Below are 14,168 nucleotides of genomic sequence, written 5' to 3' on the forward strand. Positions count from 1 at the left end.
TATCAGGTGTCTGCCTCTTTATTCTTTTCCGACACTGCCCCTCGATCTCTCTTGCCTGGGGAGTTTTGTCCTCTTGTTGGTTTTGAGGAGTTTCCTTTACTCGTTACATACCAATGCTTCTGATTTGGAGCGAGGGGAGCTAGCCAGCTTGACTACTCAACAAGTACCGTACTTGTCCACCAGAAGATGTATCGCTTTAATCATAGGACTAATGTTTGATTCTTATTTGGGGTTTAAGAAGTTTTCAAAACTATCCCAAAACTTAAATCTCTTGCTTACATTTCCTAACTTATCAAGTTTGTTGATTCTTATTGCCGAATTCAGCCATTCTGCATGAGTTGGGCAAGAGGATCCTATCCATTTGATACAGATTTCTCTCCTTGCAAGAAGTATTAACACAAAGAGGAGATTCTCTTGCTCCTTAGTAAGCCCCCCCTCATTTCCTGGGTCTACAATCCCAAAAAGAGTAAGAGTTATACTCACAGTTAGTTGTTTGGACAGGATAGTGCTCAGGGTCTTACCGACTTGGTCCCAAAATTCTTTCAATCAAGGGCAGCTTTTAAACATGTGGATATCGTCTGATTTTTCTTCCCCACACTTAGGGCATTTCTTTATTCCAGCGTTTTTGAATTTGGAGAGTTTTTTTGGTGTCCAATACGCCCGATGAATTGTATACAAATGGTTCCTTTTCAAGGCCGCGGATTTCAAGGTTGACCAGCATTTAGCTACAGATTTTTCCCAAATTAAGTCTAAATCCATTGTTACAATATCTTTCCCCCATATATGCGTTTCCATGTTAATGTTAATGTCGTTGGCCGCTATCAGAGCCCAGTACCACTTCCCTACTTCTTTTGGTGATCGTGTTGTTTTGACCATGTCATTTTCCAGATTATCATTACCATTTACATTGGGGAGAGTTTTGGACCAACTTAGAATTTGATAATATTTGAATTTGGATAGTGTGTTGTTTGTCAGTTCTTGAAGTTCTAACCAAGTTTTCAAGTTCGGACCATTTAATATTTGTCCCCAATATTTTATGTCGGCTCTTTTCAATGAGAGTGCAAGAGTGTCTTTTAAGCATTCTGGGGTTCCGGGGGATTCCCAAATAGGGGCCCATTTGCTATAGTACGATATTTTCAGGATGCCTCTAATTTGTGTCCACATCTTTGCTGCATCTCTTAATGTCTTAAGTTTTATTTTTTTGAAGTATTTGGGGTGTCCATACTTAAACAGCGCATGATCATCTGATTTTGTAATTACTTGCAAGTAGGTTGGGTAGTTGTCATGGCTTTTTAGTAGTACTTTGATATTCTTGAATTGAAAGGCTCTGCAGTATTCCACCAGGTCTGGGCTAGCCAACCCACCATCTTTCTTGCTCCTCCTGATCTTTTTCCAAGCAATCCTCATGCCTTTTGCTGCCCATATGAAGCTTGTAATGTCTCTCTGTGCTCGAGCTAATTCCGCCTTTCCAAACTCCATTGGTATTGCATTAAATAGGAAAGTAAACTTTGGCAAGACGGTCATCTTGATTATATTTGACCTCCCAATCAAGCTCAATGGTAAAGAGGCCCAAGTCTCAAGCAGTTTTCTTACGTCTCCGGCTACTTTATTCAAGTTCCTGTTTGCAGTCTTCTCTATATCATGATTTATTAGAATTCCTAGGTATCTGATTTCATTTTTTATATATTTGCTTTGAAAGGCCGTGTTCCATGTCATGATCTCTGTTTTCGTTTGATTCACCAGGTATCCTGAGACTTTCCCAAATGTACCTAAAGTTTTCTCGATTCTATCCTTAGCTTTTAGATAGTCATCTGTAAAAATCATTAGATCAGCCGCGTAAAGAGCGATTTTCTTCTACCATATGCCATATTTGAGTGGAGTGATTTTGTTGTTGTTTCTTAGCTTATTCGCTAGCGGTTCGATGTATAAATTGAATAGTAGAGGGGAAAGTGGACAACCTTGTCTCGTTCCTCTAGTTATCTTTATGTTTTCTGTTAGACTACCATTAATTAGAACCTTAGATCTTGGATCCTTATAAATTTGGTTTACCATACAGATGAAGTGAGATCCGAAGTTGTTTTTGACCATAACTTTCTCAAGAAAGGTCCAATTGACCCTATCGAAAGCCTTTGCGGCATCAACAGCAAGTATGGTAAGAGGAGTTTTCTTGCTTGTTGCAATGTCTATTGTAGTTAGGAGCTCTTGTGTTACTTCATGTAGATTTCTCCCTTTAATGAATCCTTTTTGATCTTGGTGCAGCAGTTTTGATAATACTTTCCCTAGTCGAGCTGCCATTATTTTTGTAAATATTTTGTAGTCAGCGTTTAGTAATGATATTGGACGATATGAGTCGCATTTGAGAGGGTTCTTTCCGGCTTTCAGGATGATTGTAATTATGGCATCATTCCAGGAGTCTGGTATAGGTTTCTGTTGTGTAAGAATTAAATTAATTAGTTTGGTTATATGAGGAAGTATAGAATCTTTCAGTTTCATGTATAATTCATTTGGTAGGGCATCCGGCCCTGCTGCTTTTCCCTTTTTCAAACCTTTAATGACATCTGCCACTTCTTCTTCTAGGACTTCTTTGTCTAGAGCTTCTCTTTCATTTTCTGTAAGTTTTAGGAGCGCTGCATCTTCCAGGTAGGAGTTAATCTCTTGATCTGAAGGATTTATATCTTCCGTGTATAGCTCTTTAAAGAATTTCCAGAATTCATGCTTGATAATGTTTTCATCAGAGTTGGGGATAGTTTGATCATCCGGAATTATGCTTTTCACTTTGTTTTTAGCTAGATCTGTTTTGAGCTTCCATGCCAGCCATTTTCCGCAACCTTCACCAAACTCATGTTTTGCTAGTTTGCTGGAATCCCATTTTTTCTTTAGCCTCTCTTCCAGAATATGGTTGATTTTATCTTTTTGCATCTGTTTTTTTTTAAGAAGATCTTGTTTCCTTACCTCCTCTTGTTCTGTGGATATAGCGATATCTAAGGAGTTAATCTCTTTTTCCAGATCTGAGATCTCTTGTTTTACTTGCTTGTTTTTATGAGCCCCTAGACTCATGAGTTTACCCCTTATAACAGCTTTAAAGGTATCCCAAGTTGTTTGTTCTGTGGTACCTGATGCATTTAATTCAAAAAAGATATTTGTTTCAATTTCCAGCTCCCTTATAATTTGTTCGTCTTCTAGCAAAGCTCTCTCAACTGTGAATCTTCTTTCAGTTATATTTTCTGTAATTTGTAGTTCTAGTTGTACCGCTGAATGATCTGACAAGTGAGCTGGTAGGTGAGATACTCTTTTCACCATCTTTGATAATTCGTTACTGATCAGAAAGAAGTCGATCCTAGATTTGTGTCCCAGTTTTTTGTTGTGCAAGGTGAACGGGTGTGATTTTTCTCCTTTATTTTTCCAGATGTCCACCAGGTCAAGGTCCCTTTTATAAGACCCAATCCATTGTCTCATTTTTTTCAAGTTGGTCTGTCTACCCGGTGGTGATCTGTCTAGTTTTAAATCCATCACTAGGTTGAAATCACCTCCCAATATTATGGGAGAAGTGGCTAGTAATAGCTGCGACTACAATTTTCGCAACGGATCGGCATCATCCAAGTTGGGACCATAGTAGCCTTCGATGGTAATGAGAGAATTTCCTATTTTAACACTAGCTGTGGCCCATCTTCCTTTGCTGTCCACTTCTGAAGTGGTTATAGTTGCTTTTAAGGATTTTTTGAAGATTATCGCGATTCCCTTAATATTGCATTGTTGTGTAGTGCAAATTAAAGTATCTACCCACCATAGGTTCTTAATTATTTGGTCCCTTCTTTTAACAAATGAGTTTCTTGTAGTATTATTATCTCACTTTTTTCAGTTCTGATGTATTCCAGGATTCTGTTCCTCCTGCTTTTTGTCCTCAAACCATTCACATTCCAGGATAGGATTTTTACGTCCCTACTTGCACTCCCCATTTGTTCTGTTCACATGTTGCGATTTTTTATTAAGCATCACTCCCAATTGTTTTAATTTCCTGAGTATTCGCAGATGAGGAATTTTTTGTTTTTTTCCCCTATTTTGCTCCCCCCCCCTTTTTCGTGTGGTTTTATGCTTTCTAATGTGTGATTTAAAGTTACCCTCCCCGGGGAAGCCTCCATCTTCTTCTCCTTCGGTTATCTTCATACCCCTTTTGGCTTCCCGTTCCCACCCCCGTGATTCTTATCTATATACAGTTAAAAAGTGAGTTAATTGGTTGGTTTAAAGCTCCTTCATATTTGTTATATACCTTGCACTTGAGTGAGATTTGAATTATATCTGTTTTTCCTTATACTTTTTTTTTTAGTTTTTTTTTGTATACCTTCTTTATCTGAAGTTGTATAAGGTTGTATAAGGTTGTATATAAGATTGTATATGGTCATTTAACTCAGGGGTTCCTCTGAGTGTACTTGATCTCTGATTTGCTCTATCAAGTTTTTCACCTCTTCAGGCTCTCTTAGATTACGCATTTTATTCCTCCACAGAATGCGTAATGAGGGTGGAAATTTCATCTGCACCGAGGCACCTAATTGCTGCAGTTCTGACATTAGATTTCCCAGTTCCCATTGTCTGGTCTGAGAGGCTTTTTACATATCAGATCTTATTTTAAAGTTCCAACTATCTTTGTTGTACGTTCCTTTTTTCAATGCCTCTCCCAAGATCCTATCTTTCAACATGTACGTTTTGAAATTGACTAGGATCTTCCTAGGTGTTTTTCTTTCTTTGCTCTTTCCATAAGGATCTCTGTGTACTCTCTGTATATCTTCTTCCAGTACTCCTTTGTCTGCCCATGGGAAATGTTCTACCAGAAGTGCCACTACAAATGCTTTTGTGTCCTTACCCTCTTGATTCTCCGGCACATTTAGAATCCTTATGTTGTTTTTCCTTGCTTGATTCTCCAAGGATTCCAGTTTTTCATTCATGGTTTTGTTTTCTAATCTTAAGGAGTTTATTTCCTTCCTGTTTTTTTCCACCCTTTTGTCTAAACCTGCGACTTCATTTTCTACTGCCGTAACTCTGTCTCCTAGTGCATTTAGCTTGCTGTCCAATTTCTCGCAGACCTCCTGTATTTTGTTTTGTTTTGCTTCTGAGATGGAGAATTTCTCTTTCATTTCTACCCATATTTTTTCAAGAAGTTCGTCTGTATGGGTTTTTGCTGTATCCTTGTTATATTCTACAGATCTTGTGTCATCTTCTTTATCTTCAACTTCTTCAGTTATATGTGCAGTTATATGTGCTGCTGCTGCAGCAGAGGAATCAGCACCCCCCTCCGCCATGTGAACTTCAGTTCCCTCTTCCGTACTGCTTCCCTTGATTTTCCAGATTTCTTCCAAACTTTTGTTTTCTACCAGGCTCTTTTTCTTAGTTCTGGGTTTTCTCCCTTTCTTTACGCTACCTGAGCTCGGTTTTCCAGCTAGGAGAGGGACTGTTCGTGGGTTCTCTCTTCTGAAAGAGTGGGCGTCTGCAAGTTTAGTAGTCTCCTCTTTCTCACTCCTCAAAACTTCTCTTGGAGGGGAAGATGGCGGCCGAGTAGGAAGCTCGGTCGGAGAGCTCCCGGAGCACCCGTGATTCACCACAGCAGCGGTTGGAAAAGCTCCAGTGAAACGGACAGCAGAGAAAAAGATGCACGGAGCATAAACGGAGCATAATAGCTACCTAACATACAAACAATCTGGCGTTTAACTAGACGGTACTTCCTCCTACCTCTTTGCGGAGTGTGCCCTGGAATGGTGTTTTTCTTTGGATTTCTCCCTCTCTCGTCGAACTGTGGGGTGGAGAGTGAAGCTCGGTATTCCACGCATGGTATCTCGGAGGCGGAAGGTGCGGTTTCTGACCTGAGTTTCCAGAGGTCTTTCGGCGGAGCGGACGGGAGCCACAGAGCAGGTAAGGCAGAGAAGAATCCCGGAACCCGTATCGTGGCTGGGAAGTGGAACGCTGCGAGGAGAGCAAAGTCGCGCTGCCGCCGTGCCTCCGGAAGACTGAGATATCAGTTCCGGGGCACGAGCGGTAGAGTCGGGAAACAGCAGCGGTCATTGACATTTGAGTATGTCAGCGAGGCAAAGTCTGTCCCAGTCCCAATTACAAAATCAAAAATAACGAGTGGGCTAAGAGACATATCAGAGAGCACGACGGGGCAGAAGAGAGTGTGTAAGAGCACGTTAGAGTACAAAAAAGAGTGTAGAGGCACAAAATTAAAAAGACAAAAATTCGAATACGAGGAGACAGAAACTAATAATATTCTTAAAGTGGAGAGTGTCTGGATATCGGGTAATCTGCTTTACATAGCTCAACAAGTCAACATATGTCATAAGCCTTGCTATAACTCTAGCATTCTTAACAGTCAGCTTTGTCAGTATTTTTTGCTTTGTCAGACCTACAAGCATTGTCAACCTTGCCAATTCTCAATTGCAAAAGAGAAAAACTCTACAACCAATCAGCATATGAGTAAAATCATAAAATCAGCACAGGAGGAAACAGAGGAGGAGTCGCCTCAAGAGTTAGAGAATCTTTTAAAAAAAAATCAAGGTAAATCAAAACCCAAAGAGGAATCAGAACCCCAGCAATCAGAAACTCAGCTCAACACAGTGAAATCCTTTCACAGTCTGCGCAATAGAAAGTTTTTGAGTCAGGAGCAATTTCCAAAGGGTATTACTCTGAGAGTGAGCAGGAAAAAACAAAAAACCACATCCAGAGCCTACCTAAAGAATAATTTAGAGAAGGAGGAAAACAAATTGGAGTCTACACAGAGATCTAAAGTAAAAATAAAAGTTACTCCATCTCTAAGGTCTTATTTCAAAATTCAGCAACAAGGGCTGAACCCAGAACCTTCTAGTTCCTTACAAGCACAAATCACTTCGGAAGTTTTGAGGAGTGAGAAAGAGGAGACTACTAAACTTGCAGACGCCCACTCTTTCAGATCCAGACTACCTTTTACAGCATCCCACCCAGAGAGCTTTGTTGTCCAAGCAACAATGAGCTGCTGGAACCCCAATGAATTCCCTATCACCCCACCTGAAACGGAACTGAAAAGAATGGAGACATTCGCCAAACGATGTTTTCATCGGCCAGTGTCACCTGAAGGTCATTAAACACCACATGCCTCCTGGGCAGTTATTCACACACATTCCAAGATGAATTGGCGGATATCATGCCAATGGTCTCAGACAATGCCCGTCAATCCTTACAGAAGTTGATCTTGGATAGACATGATGCAGCAATATACTCTATAAAGTCTGGACACTATTGACTGTTCGGGGAGAGCAGTCGGCCCCACCAGCCTGGAGCTTAGGTGCTAAAACTGAATTCGCTTCTCTGGCATTTCTGTGGACATCCACAACCCCTTTGACGGTTCTAGACTGTTTGGAAGTAAAGCGGACCCTGGCCTTGAGAGGTTTCGAGACAGCAAGGCCACTTATGACTCTCTGGGATTACCTCTCCGACGTCAGCAGTTCCCCTAGCACCAGCACCCCTTTCGATGCTTTGGTAGGAGCTACCTGCACAGACAATACCCACTTCAGCAGCAACAGACCTCACTTATTTTAAGGTCAAGGCTGAGGACTGGACTGACAGCATTCAGGCTTCCAGGGGCAACAAGCTACCCAAAGTCTAGCCCCTTCCCCCACAGCTGCCACAAAAAACGCTTTAAGTTATCCTCGGCAGAACATGATCAGCCAGGAGGGGATTTCATCACCTTCCATCTCCCCTGCTGGAGGAGCATCACATCTAATCAATGCACCTTCCTGATCGTGCAAAATGGAGTACCCTTTCTTTCCTACCCCTTAGACATGCCACCCGCACAACAACACCTGCCGGACAACCACATGCCCATACTCCATGGAGAAGCTAATGTTGTCTTGGACAAGGGAGAAATACAGAGGGTGCCAGGATCAAAAATCAGGACTGGTTGTTACTCCTATTACTTTCTGGTGCCGAAAAAAAGGACTCAGGGCTCCCCTTATCCAAGTCCTTTGCCCTCTAAACTTCTTCTGGAAGGACAAGTTAAAGATGCTCACTTTGGCCCAAGTCTTGTCTGCCCTGGATATAGCGGCGCATCTGCCGTGACGCAAGGGTAGTTTTGCGTGACACATTTGTTCTGGAGCATCTCTGCTGATATGCAGGGATGCGACAGAACTCGTAAATATGCCCCCAAGTATTTTTCCTCGCGCAATGTTCCTATTTTAAAGACTTTTTTGGATTGTTCCTCAAAAACAAAATTGCAGGAGTAAGCACAGAGGTCTAGACAAGTATCAGATTGTTTGAGCCCTCCATCCTGCCATTTATTTACTCCTATAGATTTCCGAAGGGCAAATTGGTAGTAGTATAAGGGACAGATGTGTACATTAGCACAGGTACCTTTTTTATATATCTGCCTCCATCAGGGAAAATATTTCACCTGCTGGTAAAATTACCTCTTCCAACGACGGTGGACTGACCAAGCAGGATATGGGAGCATAGTTTAAGAAGCCTGGGGTACTTTCACAGCTGCTCACCTTCAGGTTTCTCTCTCTCATTTGGGGAAATCTGGAGGGGATTTTTATGATCCACCATTTTCCAAGCTTGATGTTTCCCTGTGGTTGAACCTCCCCTACACCCCGGTGGAAGATCATGCTGGCTAAGCAGACCCCGAAATTTATTGTAGTGCTACACAAGTGTTCCTTCAGATACGCCTTTAAAGCATATTGCATTTCTTTTATATACCTTTTTATCCAATTACTTGCAACATATTATATATTCAGAATACAAGCATTCCAATTTCTTTTTCAAATGTCTCTGTTTCACAGTATGAAGCAGTAAGAATCTATGGGATAAGACAAGGAGAGGCTTAATCCAAAGGGAAAACATATCCAATCAAGAAAAGTGTGGCAAACCAGATCCCGGTATGATCTATTAGTGTGGATTTCAGACAATAAATTAATCCCAGGATAGTCAATGAGGGCGTCAACATATAGCAACAGAACATTACATTTTAGTGAGACTTGTCCCGAAATAAAGGAGGGCTGGATCTGCCAGCTTATGCGTCAGATTCCATTGAATTCCCTTAACAGGCGGCCCTGGTTAATCAGTCATTTTCTTGTAGTGCTTCGCTCCAGGAATCAATTATTGGGTGCCTACGAATGTCACATGCTTACTCCCTATTCCGGTCTTCCTCCTCTTCCTCCCATGCCCACATCCTTTATTCATCTGTCATACGCAGGTCCCCCAATAGCTTTCCAGTAAATGGCAACAAGTCATTTAGGGAAGTCAACGCTAAGTCAATTCATCTATATTATCTACTTGTTTGGTTTTAAGTGTGGGGAAACCTCCAAGTAGGTACACCTCTGGGTTGCATGCCACCAGCGGCGGCTCCTCCACTAAGGTGGAGGAGCGCCGCCCCCCTACATTTTGAGCAGTGGGAAAAGGAAAAATAAAATAATAATAACACTAGGTTATTATAATTTTATTTTTCTGTTGTCAGGCAGGTTTACGAGGCGGGGCTTGGCTGTGTCACAGCCAGCTAGGGGCGGAGTGGTGGGCACTTAAGTGCACATGACGGATTGGCTGGCCGTCTTGGGCCGGCCAAACTGTAATGCCAATTTTGCATGTTCCCCACCAGGCTGTAATACACAGCGTGGTGAGAAACATGCACAGGCTCCCACTGCCTATCTGAGCGCCGAACCACGTCGCTCAGACCAATCACAAAGCAGCATTGCAGTTTTTTTAATAGGTTTAGGGGAGCCTTGGTGTGCTTCCTGCTTCAAGCAGGACCCGAAGAGTACGACGCAAGGCGAGGAGGCGGTCCAGCAGCAAGGTAAGTATTTTCTTTTTTATCTCCCCATCTCACCTGTGCCACTTGGTGGCAGCCGCCACTGCATGCCACTTTTCTCTCAAGCTCTGTGAAGCTCATTGCATTTTTTAACCAGTATATTTGAATAAAATTGCCTTTATATTGCTCTACTCTCCCTCATTTGATTTCCAAAATTATAGCTGAGACAGGGTAGTAAAGCACTACTGAAACTGCTATTCATGGCTAACAATAATCAGAAAAAGTGAACCAGATTATCTACATACCAAAGATTCATAGAGGATTATCTTGATGATCCTCATCCATGTATTCTCACCTAACAGAGAATGTTATCCCATTACCTCATTCGGAATGGGAGAGACACAGAGAACCACAATTGTGAATGGACCATTCTAGGTTCTCCCCAACTCCATGAGGCATCACTCGACATCACTACAAGGCTACAAATTGTGCCCTTAACCTCTTCGCTGCTGATGACGAGCTCAGCTCGTCATCAGCCACGGTGGTCGTGTGCGGATGACGGGCTGAGCTCGTCATGTAACGCGGCTTTTTCAAATTCGCCGCACACAGCGGGAAAAGCCGCCGCAGCGATGCGGTTAATACTGATGAGTCCAGAAGGTCACTGCAACCTGGACAAGTTAGTTGTAAGTTATTGCACTTATAGGGGGTACCTCAGAGTTGGAGGTAGTGCCTTTCTTTTGGTCCTGATGAAAGCCTTAGACCCGTAGGTGATGTATGTGGCTGAAACATGTCAACTCTGTCATCCGATGGGTAGGACCAGTATTATATCCACACAACATCGCCTTTTCCTTTAACCATACCCCTATCTAAGCATGGGCGAATTTTGCGAATCTCGCGTTCGCGAATTTTGCGGATTTGCGAACTCGCAATTTTTTTTTTGTGTTTGCGCGGGTTTCTGCCAGTTCGCGAGGGTTTTGTACAATGTCGCAAATTGCGAACTTACCTGTCGGGTCGCAAGTTTCGCGAACTTGTTGTTTCTACGTGTCCAGCCTGTTTGGGACACTCTTCTTCATCACTGCCACTCTCTGTCACCACTGCCACTCTCTGACTACTCATGCCACCCTCTGGCCCACCCATGCCACCCTCTGTTTCATCACAGCACCCTCTGGTTGTCCAGTCAGTGTACATTATTGTGGCAACGCAAGCACACCTTCCCTGCCTCAAGTGACCTGAATTAATTTGGGGCTGATTAATGTGTCACAGAATATTTTTTTAGCTGGCACCTGCTTCCTTAGTGCTTCCTGATTAGTGATCTTTTGCACTTGCTAAGTGCTTTCATTGTTGCAAAATTAGTTACAACACCTGCCCTGCCCCAACTGACAATAATGAATTAGGGGCTGATTAATGGATTTGAACTTCCAGCCTGGCTCCTGCTTGTCTCCCTTAGCTGTAATTCAGGACCTTTGTGGCATATGTGTAACTATTCTGAGGTTCAGAGCAGGGTCACATAATAGTTGCAACTGGCAACTGAACTCTGGAGGGGCCCCTCAGGAAGCACTACAGGAAATGGCTACTAATGATGAGCCTGAACTTTTGAACCTGGTAAGTAGTTTCAGTTTTGCTCGTATTTCTGCAATTTTGCACTTATTCGCGGGGCGCGAAGTTGTACTGGGAAGCCGCGAACTCACGCGAACAGTGCGAGCAAAATCCGCTGCTCGCGGATTTGGCGGGAGATTCGCGAATCTCGCGGATTGCGAATTTACCGAAAATCCGCAAAATCCGCGAGCGAAACGGATTTTCCGCCCATGCTTACCCCTATCCTTTTTTAGCAGGTTTTCTAATAAATGCTTTCTTCAGTATAGGACATAATTTTAATACCCACACTTCACCACTTTCTTTACTTGAACTGTTCTCCTCTAGGTAGGAGGTCAGTTTTCACCTGTAGAACTCGACACTCAAGTGAACTAGACCCTATGATGATGCTACCCACAACATTGCCCCAACAGAGATAACATACACTGTTGGGTGAGAATACGTAGATGAGCGTCTTCAAGATAATCCTCTATGATCCTTTGGTACGTAGGTATTTGGGTTCACTTTTTTTTATTATTGATTTTGAATGGGAGGTTAAGGGAACCTGTTGAACTTGCTTCTATCTCCCTTCTTTTTGATTTGCGCATTCATGTTATCTGCAAAACCACTACCCTAATGCCTTCTAAATACACGTTAGTACAGCGAGAATTTAGCCATAAGTGTATTATGACTCCAACAATGCTGGTAACCATAATAAGTCCATTTGAGGGGAGTTTGTTTTATATCTCAACCTTACTGCTCCTTAACTAGAATTGGAGAAATGTACATTTCTTCAGCAAGCTCCTAAACTGTGCAAAATTTGCTAAGTTTTTGGAACTTCACATAACTTTGCTTGCAGAATAACTGTCTTGAAAAACTGTTTTGGGGCAAGAGTTGTCCTGTCAAAATCAGAATTTGCTGAATATCTTTCCAACAGTTGTCGAAAGTTGTGAAGAGCAGAACAGGATAAACAATGCAACTTCACAAACACTTTTAACATGTTTTTCACTGTTTTTGATTATATTCTTTTAAGTTAATTAATGAATTATTCAAACATACAATGGTGTCTATTCTCTTCAATAGTTTATGGAAAATGATCAGTTCAGATTACATTCACGTGATAGTGATAGCTCATACAAAGTTAAGGGGAAAGGTAAGAGAACAATTTACCCCACTTTGGGATGATTGAAACCTTGGCACAATCAGTAAAGCTTGCAATCTACCTAGGTTTACAGAGGTGAATCCTTGAGGCCATGGTACAAGGTCCTAAAGATAATCTTATTGGCAACTAGTGTCCAATGCAAAGACTTAAAGTAAAATTATACAGATGTTCTCCTACTGTGAACCAGCATACATTTAGTTGCTAGATAAATAGCATTTATGTAGTCAAGGAAAAATGACATCAACACCTGGATTACTTGCAAATGACATGCAAGCAGAAGATAGATATTAGTTCTGAAAGTTTTTTATAACCACAAGTAGGTCAATGCCACTCTGTTGACTTGGAACACCAAGGTATGGAATGCATCAAAAGTGCACCAATGATTACTTCAAGTCAAGGAGAACAGCGAAGCACCAAAGAATTTAGGCCCCAAGCATTCTGTTATTCAGACCTCAAACACCAGGAGTTTAGTATGGTCCAAGTATAAATTTAAAGCATTATCGGCCATCAAAATGGCAATGGAAGACAAAATGTTGTGAAGCTGTCTTTAGTAGCGGATAAAGTGGAGTACATTTTAAGATCATTTGAGTATCATCCTGGTATGTATAAAATGGAAAACCCAAATTATCTGATAAGCCTGGCAAGCGGGGGCTACATAGAAATAGAATAAGGTAGGGCAGAAAGGGGACCTTGAAGAACGCCGCTTTTAATACTAAGAAACTCTAACATGTACCGGTGAGAGAACAACTGTGTGCTCATTTTTCCTGGAAAAATCTCAGCCAGGCGAAAGCAAGACCTCTAATTCACTTAGCCTTGACAAAAATTGACAAGAAGGAACAGATGAAGGTGTAACAGAGCTGAAAAATTCACTAAGACAAGGTCTGTGATCCCTCATTCAACCTAATTTATTTATTTATTTCACGTTTTGTACAGTGCAAACATGACCCGTTAGGGTATCAGAGAGCTTCACAGTGATATAGTCATCTCACTCAGGAGCAAGTATTCATAATTAACTCTCAAGAATAACATTTCAAACAATGAACTGGAAAGACAAATGTGATTCCAATAAAACCTGAGCCTAAAGGATATGTCGTATTACAGTTTTGTTACCATCAACTGAACCCTATAACAATACTATATTTACGTTGTTAGACTCTCTGATAAGGGTTGTATAGTTCCCAAATAGCTTATATTTGGAAGTCTTGAGGGGCTAGCGGATTATATACCCGGAGGGGTATAATCACTAAGACAAATATAAGGAGCCTCCTCTAAAGAGATTTATACTACAATTTTTACAAGGGTTCAAGTTAACACAATACCTGCATCACATTTTAAACATAGAATCAAAAAACCTAAAGTAAACATTATAATATGAAAAATATGGAAAATTATACCAATGAAGACACAGAAAAGGAAAAAGGAAAGAGAAAAGGAGAAAAAAGAAAAAACCCATGTATAAATATATACAATTCATAGAAAGTTTTATTAACAATGATAAATAATTCAATCTTATAGCATATAAGACAAAAGGCGCTCAACACAATACACAAAGACCTATAAACAGTGCAATGTGTAAACAGACACGTGGCTGAGGAAAAAAGGTTTACAAAAATCAGAAGTTCAGGACAAAACTGAAACAACACAAAGCAAACAAGGCGTCCTCTTCAATTTCGG

The 14,168-nt window shown here is 41.4% G+C and overlaps 1 protein-coding gene across 4 annotated transcripts in view; it reads right to left on the reverse strand.

Moving 5' to 3' along the window:
- BHLHA15 (basic helix-loop-helix family member a15) overlaps positions 1-14,168 on the reverse strand; it is a 103,380-nt gene that overhangs the window by 49,559 nt on the left and 39,653 nt on the right. The window lies entirely within an intron of this gene.

This window comes from Lissotriton vulgaris, chromosome 10, assembly GCF_964263255.1.
Source record: "Lissotriton vulgaris chromosome 10, aLisVul1.2, whole genome shotgun sequence".
Classification (NCBI taxonomy): Eukaryota; Metazoa; Chordata; class Amphibia; order Caudata; family Salamandridae; genus Lissotriton; species Lissotriton vulgaris.